A 15,387-nucleotide genomic window follows, 5' to 3' on the forward strand; every position below is an offset into this window, starting at 1 on the left:
CAATCATTCTCCTCAGCCTGATTTTTGTAATGATGTCTTTGAAGTTAAAGACATTCTTGCTATGAAAAAATTAGAGGGAGGACCTTTTTCCTGGTTGATTGGAAGGGTTTTGGTCCCGAGGAGAGATCTTGGGAGCCTCGGGAGAACATCCAGGCTCCTTGAATCCTGGCAAAATTTCTTTCGGGTCTGAGGAGGGAGGGGCATAAGGGGGGGTACTGATATGCTCCCGCCGACCTCGCCGCATGTGTCTCATACTTACCTCGCTGTGGCGTCCTGGCGCGTCCCTGCTCGCTTCCAGTCTTCTGTTCTTCCTGCGTGCTCGGCTCCTGGTCCTCCTCGGGTGCGCGCACGCTCTGGTTTCTATGGCGCACGCGCACACATCTCTCATTGATCCTGGCCATGCCTTCTGCGTCGCTCTGTGCACTCTGACCCGGAAGGTATGTCTTCGCTCTCCTTATCAAGCTGCCTCTTCCTCTCGGCGGTGCCTGATGGTCATTTGTGTTCTGCAAATTAATCTGGCTCCACGTCTCTCCTGTGTTCCTTCCTGCCTTCTTGTTTAACGCTCACCTCCAGTTGCTGTATTCTTTAGCTAATCCTGGCCTTCTCCTTTGCTCCCTTCTAGAAATAAACCATTATTTCTTATTTTTAGTGACTCTATAGCGACAGGGTCTGTTCCGCAGGACTGGCGCATAGCAAATGTGGTGCCAATATTCAAAAAGGGCTCTAAAAGTGAACCTGGAAATTATAGGCCAGTAAGTCTAACCTCTATTGTTGGTAAAATATTTGAAGGGTTTCTGAGGGATGTTATTCTGGATTATCTCAATGAGAATAACTGTTTAACTCCATATCAGCATGGGTTTATGAGAAATCGCTCCTGTCAAACCAATCTAATCAGTTTTTATGAAGAGGTAAGCTATAGACTGGACCACGGTGAGTCATTGGACGTGGTATATCTCGATTTTTCCAAAGCGTTTGATACCGTGCCGCACAAGAGGTTGGTACACAAAATGAGAATGCTTGGTCTGGGGGAAAATGTGTGTAAATGGGTTAGTAACTGGCTTAGTGATAGAAAGCAGAGGGTGGTTATAAATGGTATAGTCTCTAACTGGGTCGCTGTGACCAGTGGGGTACCGCAGGGGTCAGTATTGGGACCTGTTCTCTTCAACATATTCATTAATGATCTGGTAGAAGGTTTACACAGTAAAATATCGATATTTGCAGATGATACAAAACTATGTAAAGCAGTTAATACAAGAGAAGATAGTATTCTGCTACAGATGGATCTGGATAAGTTGGAAACTTGGGCTGAAAGGTGGCAGATGAGGTTTAACAATGATAAATGTAAGGTTATACACATGGGAAGAGGGAATCAATATCACCATTACAAACTGAACGGGAAACCACTGGGTAAATCTGACAGGGAGAAGGACTTGGGGATCCTAGTTAATGATAAACTTACCTGGAGCAGCCAGTGCCAGGCAGCAGCTGCCAAGGCAAACAGGATCATGGGGTGCATTAAAAGAGGTCTGGATACACATGATGAGAGCATTATACTGCCTCTGTACAAATCCCTAGTTAGACCGCACATGGAGTACTGTGTCCAGTTTTGGGCACCGGTGCTCAGGAAGGATATAATGGAACTAGAGAGAGTACAAAGGAGGGCAACAAAATTAATAAAGGGGATGGGAGAACTACAATACCCAGATAGATTAGCGAAATTAGGATTATTTAGTCTAGAAAAAAGACGACTGAGGGGCGATCTAATAACCATGTATAAGTATATAAGGGGACAATACAAATATCTCGCTGAGGATCTGTTTATACCAAGGAAGGTGACGGGCACAAGGGGGCATTCTTTGCGTCTGGAGGAGAGAAGGTTTTTCCACCAACATAGAAGAGGATTCTTTACTGTTAGGGCAGTGAGAATCTGGAATTGCTTGCCTGAGGAGGTGGTGATGGCGAACTCAGTCGAGGGGTTCAAGAGAGGCCTGGATGTCTTCCTGGAGCAGAACAATATTGTATCATACAATTATTAGGTTCTGTAGAAGGACGTAGATCTGGGGATTTATTATGATGGAATATAGGCTGAACTGGATGGACAAATGTCTTTTTTCGGCCTTACTAACTATGTTACTATGTTAGTGCCTGCCTTCCGGTCAGTGGCGTAGGAAGGGGGGTGCGGGGGGGGCGGTCCGCCCCGGGCGGCACAATGCTGGGGGCGGCCGGCGCTGCAGGAGAAGAAGATTAAAAAAAAAAAAAAAAAAAAGACGCCCCTTTAAATCTTCGGGCGGCGCCGTCCGCCGCCACGACCAGGGCCAGCTCCCCCCACCCCCGGGTCCCGCCCCCCGCTCTAATACTCACCTCTCCTGGTTCCTGCGGCTTCAGCGTCCTCTGACTCTGCGACGTCTCAGAGCAGAGGGCGCGATGACGTCACTACTGTGCGCGCCGCTCTGCCTCTCTGTCCTGAGCGTCGCAGAGCCGGAGAGACGCTGACTGCACCGGACCTGCGCTGGGAACGGGAGAGGTGAGGATTTTACTTCTTTTTTTTTTTTCTTTATGTCTGACTGTCTGGGGCTGGGGCAATGCTGGAGACCATGGGGCAGATTGCTGGACACACTGGGGCAGTACTGGAGACCATGGGGCAGAATGCTGGACACACTGGGGCAATACAGGAGACCATGGGGCAGATTGCTGGACACACTGGGGCAATACAGGAGACTATGGGGCAGATTGCTGGACACACTGGGGCAATACAGGAGACCATGGAGCAGATTGCTGGACACACTGGGGCAATACAGGAGACCATGGGGCAGATTGCTGGACACACTGGGGCAATACAGGAGACCATGGGGCAGATTGCTGGACACACTGGGGCAATACTGGAGACCATGGGGCAGAATGCTGGACACACTGGGGCAATACTGGAGACCATGGGGCAGAATGCTGGACACACTGGGGCAGTACAGGAGACTATGGGGCAGAATGCTGGATACACTGAATACTGGAGACCATGGGGCAGATTTCAGGACACATTGAGGCAATGCTGGAGACCCTGGGGCAGACTTCTGGACATACTGGGGCAATACTGGAGACCATGGGGCAGATTGCTGGACACACCGGGGCAATACTGGAGACCATGGGGCAGAATGCTGGACACACTGGGGCAATACAGGAGACCATGGGGCAGATTGCTGGACACACTGGGGCAATACAGGAGACTATGGGGCAGATTGCTGGACACACTGGGGCAATACAGGAGACCATGGGGCAGATTGCTGGACACACTGGGGCAATACAGGAGACCATGGGGCAGATTGCTGGACACACTGGGGCAATACAGGAGACTATGGGGCAGATTGCTGGACACACTGGGGCAATACTGGAGACCATGGGGCAGAATGCTGGACACACTGGGGCAATACTGGAGACCATGGGGCAGAATGCTGGACACACTGGGGCAATACTGGAGACCATGGGGCAGAATGCTGGACACACTGGGGCAGTACAGGAGACTATGGGGCAGAATGCTGGACACACTGAATACTGGAGACCATGGGGCAGATTTCAGGACACATTGAGGCAATGCTGGAGACCCTGGGGCAGACTTCTGGACATACTGGGGCAATACTGGAGACCATGGGGCAGATTGCTGGACACACCGGGGCAATACTGGAGACCATGGGGCAGAATGCTGGACACACTGGGGCAATACAGGAGACCATGGGGCAGATTGCTGGACACACTGGGGCAATACTGGAGACCATGGGGCATAATGCTGGACACACTGGGGCAATACAGGAGACTATGGGGCAGATTGCTGGACACACTGGGGCAATACAGGAGACCATGGGGCAGATTGCTGGACACACTGGGGCAATACAGGAGACTATGGGGCAGATTGCTGGACACACTGGGGCAATACTGGAGACCATGGGGCAGAATGCTGGACACACTGGGGCAGTACAGGAGACTATGGGGCAGAATGCTGGACACACTGAATACTGGAGACCATGGGGCAGATTTCAGGACACATTGAGGCAATGCTGGAGACCCTGGGGCAGACTTCTGGACATACTGGGGCAATACTGGAGACAATGGGGCAGATTGCTGGACACACCGGGGCAATACTGGAGACCATGGGGCAGAATGCTGGACACACTGGGGCAATACAGGAGACCATGGGGCAGATTGCTGGACACACTGGGGCAATACTGGAGACCCTGGGGCAGATTGCTGGACACACTGGGGCAATACTGGAGACCCTGAGGCAGATTTCTGGACAGATTGAGGCAATGCTGGAGACCCTGGGGCAGACTTCTGGACACACTGGGGCAATGCTGGACACTGGGGCAGATTGCTGGACACACTGGGGGTAATATACTGGACACACTGGGGCAATGCTGGACACTGGGGGTAATATGCTGGACACACTGGGGCAGACTGCTGGACACACTGGGGAAAGGCTGGACACTGGGGCAGATTGCTGGACACACTGAGGGCAGATTGCTGGACACACTGGGGGTAATATGCTGGACATACTGGGGCAGATTGCTGGACACACTGGGGGTAATATGCTGGACACACTGGGGCAGATTGCTGGACAACATGGGGGTAATATGCTGGACACACTGGGGCAGATTGCTGGACAACATGGGGGTAATATGCTGGACACACTGGGGGCAGGACTTGAGGCATGGGCAGAATGTAGATACGGGGCATGATTGGAGACACGGGGCAGGATTGGATCATGGGGCAGGACGGATACGATGGAGGCTGGTGGGGCAGGATGGGGAGATCATATGGGGTAGAATGGATACTCATGAGGGCAGGATACGACAACATATGGCTGGAGCCAGGAATGAGATAAACGGGGCCAGGGTGGGGAATATTATTACTATAGGGGATAATTAAGGGATATTGTTACTGCAGTGATGTATTTATTTTATTTTTTGAGTATACTGTTTTAAATGGGGGGGCGGTCCTGTTACTGTGCAGAGTGACACTATATCACCTTTTTTTCTTCATGTGGTGTAATGTAGAAGTTGTGAAAAATTAAGTAATGTGTTCTGCAAGCGGAGCTCGAGATAACTGTGTTATTTCCTGCAGAAACGAGTCCTGGCTGGAAGGAATGATGGCGGTCTGTGCTGGATGAAAGATGAAGGACTTCACCTAGAGACGTCACTGGTGAGTCAGTGTTACCTATACACTGACACTATACACTGTATACTATATAGAGGTCCTGTGTATAATGTCACCAGCGATCTCTGTATTACCTCTACACAGACACTGCATACTAAGTACAGATCTCCTGTGAATACTGGCACTTATGGTGATAGTATTGTGGTTTTTTTTTATTACTGATCAGTATTGTAGTATTCAGTCACTATGTGGTGGTAATATGTGGTCTGGAAATGGTGCGGTGGTATTTGTCCCTTGTATGTAGTATTATTCGGTCACTATGTGGCCTGGTCATGGTGTGGTGGTATTAAGTCACAGGTGTGGCATGTGGGGGTGACACCATTAGGCCCAGTTTAAGTTCTACAAAACAGGAAAACCATTTTTGGTAACCTTTGTGTGTATTGAGCTGGGGGGGGGATGGGGGGGGGCGCCAAACTCGGGAACAGCCCCGGGCGGCAAAAGCTCTAGCTACGCCTCTGCTTCCGGTGTCCTCCGTCCTGTCCGTGTTCCAGTGTCCTTGTCTGCCTGCCTGCCTCCGTCCTCCACCTTGTCCATGTTTCCAGTCTCCAGCCTGTCTGCCCGTGCTCAGTCTGGTTCCTGCTTCCGCGTCTTGCCTTCCTGCTTGTTCTCTCCGTCCAATCCGTATTTCCATGCCTTCTCAGTTTCTGTCTCCTCGCTACTCCTTACAGATCCTTATTAGTTGCCTTTTTGTCTGCCCTTTCTATACCAGCTGCAATGGCGATAGTCTCCCTCGGGCCTGCCCCTAACGCTCCCTGTATAGGGGTGGTTCACTTGGTCAGCTCGCCCGTGGGAGGTTCATTGTCACGGTCCAGTGGGTCCACCCTATAGTCTCCACAGTTAATCCTCACAGCTCTCATCATGTGTATCCAGACCTCTTTTAAATGCACCCCATGATCCTGTTTGCCTTGGCAATCGCTGCCTGGCACTGGCTGCTCCTGGTAAGTTTATCATTAACTAGGATCCCCAAGTCCTTCTCCATGTCTGATCTACCCAGTGGTTTTCCTTTCAGTGTGTAATGGTGATATTGATTATTTCTTCCCATGTGTATAACCTTACATTTATCATTTTTAAACCGCATCTGCCACCTTTTGGCGCAAGTTTCCAACTTATCCAGATCCATATGTAGCAGAATACTATCTTCTCTTGTATTGACTGCTTTACATAGTTTTGTATCATCTGCAAATATCGATTTTTTTACTGTGTAAACCTTCTACCAGATCATTACTAAAAATGTTGAAGAGAATAGGTCCCAACTGTGCAATGGTGTCAGTGTGCCGAGCCTGACGCCACCTTCCTTTATAATAATCCCCTGATGATTTCACACAGCCAGTAATGAGCGTAATGCCACTACCAAGATGGCTACGGCATTACAGTGACCAGCAGGCAATTCCCACATGTTTTTTGGCTGTGTAACAGGTGCCACACATGTGGAGTGGGTATTCGAGTTTGAAATCGATCACAGCTAATGCTTGCCGAGTAACAAGCACGTCCGACCACCCAGATAATCAAGTGATATCCGAGTATCACAGAGCATGTTCGCTCACTCCTAATCAGGATTCTAGGAAGCCAACAGCATAATTTCCCTCCACTTTCACTTAGAGGCTCATCATAATATTTTTCTTCAAGTGATTTTCCAACTTGTCAGAAAATTCTACGCACACTGTGTAGTGCAGCGGTGTCCACACTGCGCAGTGATGAGGCAGTGATCCCTTTCTGCCATCGGTGAGCCACATCAAAGCCGGGACATGTCAGCTGTTTTGAACAGCTGACATGTGCCTGCAATAGATGCAGGTGGAATCGCGATCCACCCGTCGCTATTAAATAGTTATATGCCACTGTCAAACGCTGACAGCGGCATTTGACAAGTGCTTCCAGCCATCAGACTAGAAATGCGTGCACCGCTGACCCCGTCACGTGATCGGCGGTCATCGGTGCGTTGGCATAACAACCAGAGGTCTATGGTTGTTGATGTCAGACTGCTGTGAGCGCCACCCTGTGGTGGGCGCTCATAGCAATGCAGTAATTCTGCTACATAGGAGCGATCTGAGCATCGCTGTAGCCTCCCAGGCTATTGAAAAAAGTTAAAAAAGGCAAAAATTAAAAATTAAAAAAAAAAATAGGAAAAAAATAAAAAATAAATAAAAGTTTAAATCACCCCCCTTTCGCCCCATTCAAAATAAAACAATAAAAAAAAAATCAAATCTACACATAGTTCGTATTGCCGGGTTCAGAATTGCCCGGTCAATAACAAAAAAAAAAAAAAGAATTAACCCGTGCGCTAAATGGTGTAGTGAGTAAAAAATTAAAAACGGCAGAATTATGTTTCTTTGATTGCCCCGACATTCAATTAAAATGCAATAACGGGGGGATCAAAAGAGCGTATCTGCACCAAAATGGTATCATTTAAAACATCAGCTTAGCGAGCAAAAAAAATAAGCCCTCAGCCAACCCCAGATCACGAAAAATTGAGACGCTACGGATCTCAGAAAATTGCACAATTTTTTTTTTTTTACCAAAGTTTGGAATTTTTTTTACCACTTAGATAAAAAAGAACCTAGACATGTTTGGTGCAGGCAGGGCTGCCACTAGAAATTTCGGGGCCCCATACTGGCAAAATTTTCGAGGCCCCCTTGAGACTCCGCCCAGGCTCCACCCCAGCCCCGCCTCCAGGCTCCACCCCTCGAACTGTCCACAGTCCCACCACTCTCTCTTGGAAAATCTCCACTTCTCACCTATCACACATTAACAGTTCCCATCACCAGATCACACATATAGCCGGCAGCTTTTGTTTTGGCCAAAAGATTTTTTAAGCCGCCACCATAACACGGTAGACACTTTTGGCCGGGCCCTACTGTACTGTAACCTACTAAATATTTGTTAAAATATGCAATACAATTTAGGTATATTTTTATTTATTTTTCAATTTTTAAAATGACCTATAATACTACATACAAGGAACAAATACCACAGCACTATGACCAGATGACATATTACCACCACAGTGACCGAATAATATCAAATACAAGGAACAAATACCACTACACCGTGACCAGACCGCATATTACCACCACATAGTGACTGAATACTACAATACTGATCAGTAATAAAAAAAAAACAACACAATACTATCACCATCAGTGCCATTATACACAGGAGATCTGTAATTAGTAAGCAGTGTCTGTGTACAGGTAATACAGTGATCACCGGTGACATTATACACAGGAGCTCTGTATATAGTATACAGTGTATAGTGTCAGTGTATAGTTAACACTGACTCACCAGTGACGTCTCTAGGTGAAGTCCTTCATCTTTCATCCAGCACAGACCGCCATCATTTCTTCCAGCCAGGACTCGTCTCTGCAGGAAATAACACAGTTATCTCGAGTTCCACTTGCAGAACACATTACTTAATTTTCACAGCCTCTACATTACACCACATAAAGAAGGTGACATAGTATCACTCTGCACAGTAACAGGACCTCCCCCCATTTAAAACAGTATACTCAAAAAATAAAATAAATACATCACTGCAATAATAATATCCCTTAGCCCCTATGGTAATATTCGCCATCCTAGCCCCCGTGTGTCTCATTGCAGGCTCCAGCCATATGTTCTCCCATCCTGCCCTCATGAGTATCCATTCTGCCCCATATGATCTCCCCATCCTGCCCCATCTGTCTCCATCGTATCCATCCTGCCCCATCTGTCTCCAATCCTGCCCCATCTGTCTCCATTCTGCCCCATCTGTGTCCAATCCTGCCCCATCTGTGTCCAGCACTCTGCCCCATCTCTGTCCAGCACTCTGCCCCATCTCTGTCCAGCACTCTGCCCCATCTCTGTCCAGCACTCTGCCCCATCTCTGTCCAGCACTCTGCCCCATCTCTGTTCAGCACTCTGCCCCATCTCTGTCCAGCACTCTGCCCCATCTCTGTCCAGCACTCTGCCCCATCTCTTCCCAGCACTCTGCCCCATCTCTTCCCAGCACTCTGCCCCATCTCTGTTCAGCACTCTGCCCCATCTCTGTCCAGCACTCTGCCCCATCTCTGTCCAGCACTCTGCCCCATCTCTGTCCAGCACTCTGCCCCATCTCTGTCCAGCACTCTGCCCCATCTCTTCCCAGCACTCTGCCCCATCTCTTCCCAGCGTTTTGCCCCTGTGTCCAGCGTTCTTCCCTGGGCCCCCGGATCGCCGCTCTCAAGAAAAAAAAAAAAAGAAGTTCTTCTTACCTGGCCGCGCTCCTGCGGCGGGCGAAGTCTCCACGCAGCTGCAGCGTGCATGCAGTCGCCGGCGACTGACAATGATGTCAGACGCCGGCGACATGCACGCACGCTGTGGCTGACGTCAGCGCCTGCCAGCCTCAGATTGGCTGGCGGCGCCGCGGCTGTTAACTATTGACGTGTGGGCCCGCGCCCGCACGTCAATAGCTTTAAACAGCTGCAGCGTTGGCGCTAAGGGCCCGGTTCAGCCTGCGGCTGCCGGTAGGGGCCCGGTGAGCAGATAAGACGGGCCCGATGCGGGCCCCCTTTGCTCACCGGGTCCCATACGCCAGTCACGGGCGTCATGCTCTGATAGCGGCCCTGGGTGCAGGTGAACTTGTAATGACTTGGAGAATCATAATTGCAGGTTAGTTTTAGCATTTAGTGAACCTAGCAAAAAAGCCAACCAAAAAACAAGTGTGGGGTTGCACTTTCTTGCAATTTCACCGCACTTGGAATTTTTTTTCCATTTTCTAGTACAAGACATGGTAAAACCAATGGTGTCGTTCAAAAGTACAACTTGCCCCGCAAAAAATAAGCCCTCACATGGCCATATTGACGGAAAAATAAAAAAGTTATGACTGTGGGAAGGAGGGGAGCGAAAAACGAAAAAATCTCTGGGGGTGAAGGGGTTAATCATACCTCCCAACTTTTGAAGCTGGGAAAGAGGGAAAAAGTTAGCGCGCCGCGGCAAATTTTAGGCCACGCCTCTGACCACACCCATTCACTAGTCACACCCATATCCACGTCTCAACCACACCCATTTAGCACTGCTGATCACACTGTTCATAAAGAATAATTATAAACAAAAAAATATGGCTACAGTGCTCCATACTGTATAATGGCCACACATGATGCTCAATACTGTATAATGGCCACACAGTGCTCCATACTGTATAATGGCCACACATGATGCTCCATACTGTATAATGGCCGCACATGATGCTCAATACTGTATAATGACCCCACATGATGCTCAATACTGTATAACGGCCACACATGATGCTCCATACTGTATAATGGCCGCACATGATGCTAAATACTGTATAACGACCCCACATGATGCTCAATACTGTATAATGGCCACACATAATGCTCCATACTGTATAATTGCCGCACATGATGCTCAATACTGTATAATGACCCCACATGATGCTCAATACTGTATAATGGCCCCACATACTGTATAACGGCCACACATGATACTACATAGTGTATAATGGCCACACATGATGCTCCATACTGTATGATAGCCACACATGATGCTCCATACTGTATAATGGCCACACATGATGCTCCATACTGTATAATGGCCACACATGATGCTCCATACTGTATAATGATCGCACATGATGCTCCATACTGTATATTGGCCGCACATGATACTTCGTACCGTATAATGGCCACACATAGCTACTCCTACACACGCGTCTGCGCTCCGTACACTTTGCATACACGGCTCCGCTCCATACACACGGCTCCGCTCCATACACCTCATACACATACGGCTCCGCTCCATACACATTGCAGAAGCTGCTCCGCTCCGTATACCTTGCACACACACGGCTCCGCTGCGTACACCTCATACACATACGGCTCCTCTCCATACATCTCGTACACACACGGCTCTACTCCGTACACCTCGTACACACACGGCTCCGCTCTATACACATTGCACACACTGCTCCGCTCCGTATACCTTGCACACACATGGCTCTGCTCCGCACACCTCGTACACACGTGGCTCTGCTCTGTACACCTCGTACACACGTGGCTCCACTCCATACACCTTTCACACTCTGCTCTCATCCGAACACCTCTTACACACGACTCCGCTCCGTACACCTCGTACACACGCGGCTGTGCTCCGTACACCTCGTACACACGACTCCGCTCCGTACACCTTTCACACGCTGCTCCGCTCCGCACACCTCGTACACACGCGGCTGTGCTCCGTACACCTCGTAACACACGCGGCTGTGCTCCATACACCTCTTACACACGACTCCGCTCCGTACACCTTTCACATGCTGCTCCGCTCCGTACACCTTGTACACACGCGGCTGTGCTCCGTACACCTCATACACATGGCTCCATACACCTCGTACACACGACTCCGCTCCGTACACCTTTCACACGCTGCTCCGCTCCGTACACGTCGCACACACGCGGCTGAGCTCCGTACACCTCGCACACACGCGGCTGTGCTCCGTACACCTCCTACACACGCGGCTGTGCTCTGTACACCCCTTACACACACGGCTCCGCTCCGTACACCTTTCACACGCTGCTCCGCTCCGTACACCTCGCACACACGCGGCTGCGCTCCGTACATCTCGTACACCTCGTACACACGCGGCTGTGCTCTGTACACCCCTTACACACACAGCTCCGCTCCGTACACCTTTCACATGCTGCTCTGCTCCGTACACCTCGTACACACGCGGCTGCGCTCCGTACACCTCATGCACACGGCTCCGTACACCTCGTACACACGCGGCTGCGCTCCGTACACCTCATGCACACGGCTCCGTACACCTCGTACACACGCGGCTGCGCTCCGTATACCTCATGCACACGGCTCCGTACACCTCGTACACACGCGGCTGCGCTCCGTACACCTCATGCACACGGCTCCGTACACCTCGTACACACGCGGCTGCGCTCCGTACACCTCATGCACACGGCTCCGTACACCTCGTACACACGGCTCCGTACACCTCGTACACACGCGGCTGCGCTCCGTACACCTCGTACACACGGCTCCGTACACCTCGTACACACGCGGCTGCGCTCCGTACACCTCATGCACACGGCTCCGTACACCTCGTACACACGCGGCTGTGCTCCGTACACCTCATGCACACGGCTCCGTACACCTCGTACACACGCGGCTGCGCTCCGTACACCTCATGCACACGACTCCGTACACCTCGTACACACGCGGCTGCGCTCCGTACACCTCATGCACACGGCTCCGTACACCTCGTACACACGCGGCTGCGCTCCGTACACCTCATGCACACGGCTCCGTACACCTCGTACACACGCGGCTGCGCTCCGTACACCTCATGCACACGGCTCCGTACACCTCGTACACACGGCTCCGTACACCTCGTACACACACGGCTGCGCTCCGTACACCTCATGCACACGGCTCCGTACACCCATTACACACACGGCTCAGCTCCATACACCTCGTACACACACGGCTCTACTACATCCACCCTGTAAACACCTCCTGACCTCACACATACGCTGCCTTACCCTCCTCCGGCGCCATGGCAACCAGCAAAGTCTTGTACACGGAAGTCCTCCTCCCGAATCCGATCATGTGACCCCTAATTCCTCCCATCCTGTGACCTCATCACAGATCCTGTGCACAGAGCAGCCATTATGTGCTGCTGTGCTGGCCGGGTGCAGGGAGCTCTCAGCTGACCGACCGGGTGATTCACATACCTCCCAACCAGTGCGGGACAATCAATGTCCCGCCCGGGATCGCGGGGCTGACTGTCAAAATCAGGACAGTCCCGCTGGATCCGGGACGGTTGGGAGGTATGGGTTAATGAACAGTGTACTCACAAACAGAAAGTAAATCAGATCCTCTGGATCGTAACCGGGAAAACAAAGACAGTCCGTGACCTGTTGCCATGGGTGACTGCACCGTCGTGAGTGCTGAAGGTGCCAGGTCTTTTGGCTCTGCAGGGCCCTGTGTTACCTCACACAAGTTGAGCTCTGCATAGCCTTCTGCTCTGCCTGCAAGACCAAAACTGACACACCCAACCCTCTGCTGCAGGGGTTTTTACAAACAAACCTGTTGTCGTAGGCCACATGGAAAACCTGGGACCAGAGAAGGGACCGCCCCACTAACATCTCAAAAATAAAAGCCAATGGCAGGTTTTCTTAACTCTGCCTTGGACAAATAGCTTGCTGACACTTCCTTCTATTCTGCCTTGCAATCACAGCTATGCCTGTGACTGAAATGCACCCCCCCCCCCCCCCGGTTTCCATATGTTTATTTGCACATCCTGGGGGACACTTAGCGACCCTCGCATATAACACTGGTCTCTGCCTCATAACTGTTATTTTGCTTTGTAGTTTACAGATCTGGGCAGATAATGGTTAGAATCTTCTAATCTCTTGAGGTGGGTAGATCCTCCAGGTTGTAAGTTCTATAGGAAAGGGCATTCACAAAGTCATTTGAACATTTTGGATGAAGGAGAATATTATACTCTAGAGGCAATAATGGTGATCACAAGATTGTGATATGGCCAAACTACACGACTGATAAAGCAGTCACAGTCGGTGACTGAGAAGAATCTGTGAAACCACTACATTTAGTGGTTACTACTCACCTGGGTAGTCATAACATGGAATCTCCTCTTTACACACCTCCTCAACTTTCACGTATGTCTCTGCAGTATAATTAAGTATCAGATCTTCACACTGAAACAAATATTGTAAAAGTCACAGACAGATGGAGAAGTCACATGTATGATCAGCTCTAATCCTGCCATCTCCATCGATCTCATTACACAAGTATAACACATGTAATACTGGTGGATAAAACAAGACTAAACACAAGACTTTCACAGCCGTCTACACATCATAGGGGAGATCTCATGACACCTTCTGTCCATCTGCCTGATAATCCTGAGGATGTCCTCATCATCTCTCGCTTTGACTACTGCAACCTCCTGCTCTGTGGCCTCCCCTCTAACACTCTCGCACCCCTCCAATCTATTCTAAACTCTGCTGCCCGACTAATCCACCTGTCCCCCCGCTTTTTCCCGGCCTCTCCCCTCTGTCAATCCCTTCACTGGCTCCACATCGCCCAGAGACTCCAGTACAAAACCCTAACCATGACGTACAAAGCCATCCACAACCTGTCTCCTCCATACATCTGTGACCTCGTCTCCCGGTATTTACCTACACGCAACCTCCGATCCTCACAAGATCTCCTTCTCTATTCCCCTCTTATCTCCTCTTCCCACAATCGTATACAAGATTTCTCTCGCGTATCACCCCTACTCTGGAACTCTATACCACAACACATCAGACTCTCGCATACCATCGAAACCTTCAAAAAGAACCTGAAGACCCTTCCGACAAGCCTACAACCTGCAGTAACCACCGATCAACCAAACCGCTGCATGACCAGCTCTATCCTCACCTACTGTATTCTCACCCATCCCTTGTAGATTGTGAGCCTTCGCGGGCAGGGTCCTCTCTCCTCCTGTACCAGTTATGACTTGTATTGTTTAAGATTATTGTGCTTGTTTTTATTATGTATACCCCTCCTCACATGTAAAGCACCATGGAATAAATGGCGCTATAACAATAAATAATAATAATAATAATAATAATCTTCTTGTTTACAGTCCTCTGGACGAAGAGGATGAGGACATCTCTCTGGTGTTTTCCTCTTACTGGATAGATCTGGAGGAAACACATACAGGGACTGAATTCATTCTTTACATACAGATAATTATAGGCCGTGTGTATTTAGTCCTGTCTATTACCTGGTGATGTGAAGGGCTGGGGAACCTCCATCATGACATCCTTGTACAGATCTCTGTGTCCTTCTAAATACTCCCAGTCCTCCATGGAAAAATAGACAGCAACATCCTGACATCTTATAGGAACCTGACACATACAATCAGGGCCAGCTCCAGGTTTTTGAGGGCCCCGGGCGAAAGAGTCTCAGTGGGCTCCCCCTTAACACATACCACGATAGTACAATGCCAGATTTCACTTCTTACATGAGTGATAGCTATTGTAAATTCTGCAGTGTATATATACAGGAGGGGTGGTACTGTGCAGTGTATATATACAGGACAGGAGGAGTGGTACTGTGCAGTGTATATATATAGGACAGGAGGAGTGGTACTGTGCAGTGTATATATACAGAGGAGTGGTACTGTGCAGTACA

Source organism: Ranitomeya imitator, chromosome 2 (genome assembly GCF_032444005.1).
Source record: "Ranitomeya imitator isolate aRanImi1 chromosome 2, aRanImi1.pri, whole genome shotgun sequence".
Lineage (NCBI taxonomy): Eukaryota > Metazoa > Chordata > Amphibia > Anura > Dendrobatidae > Ranitomeya > Ranitomeya imitator.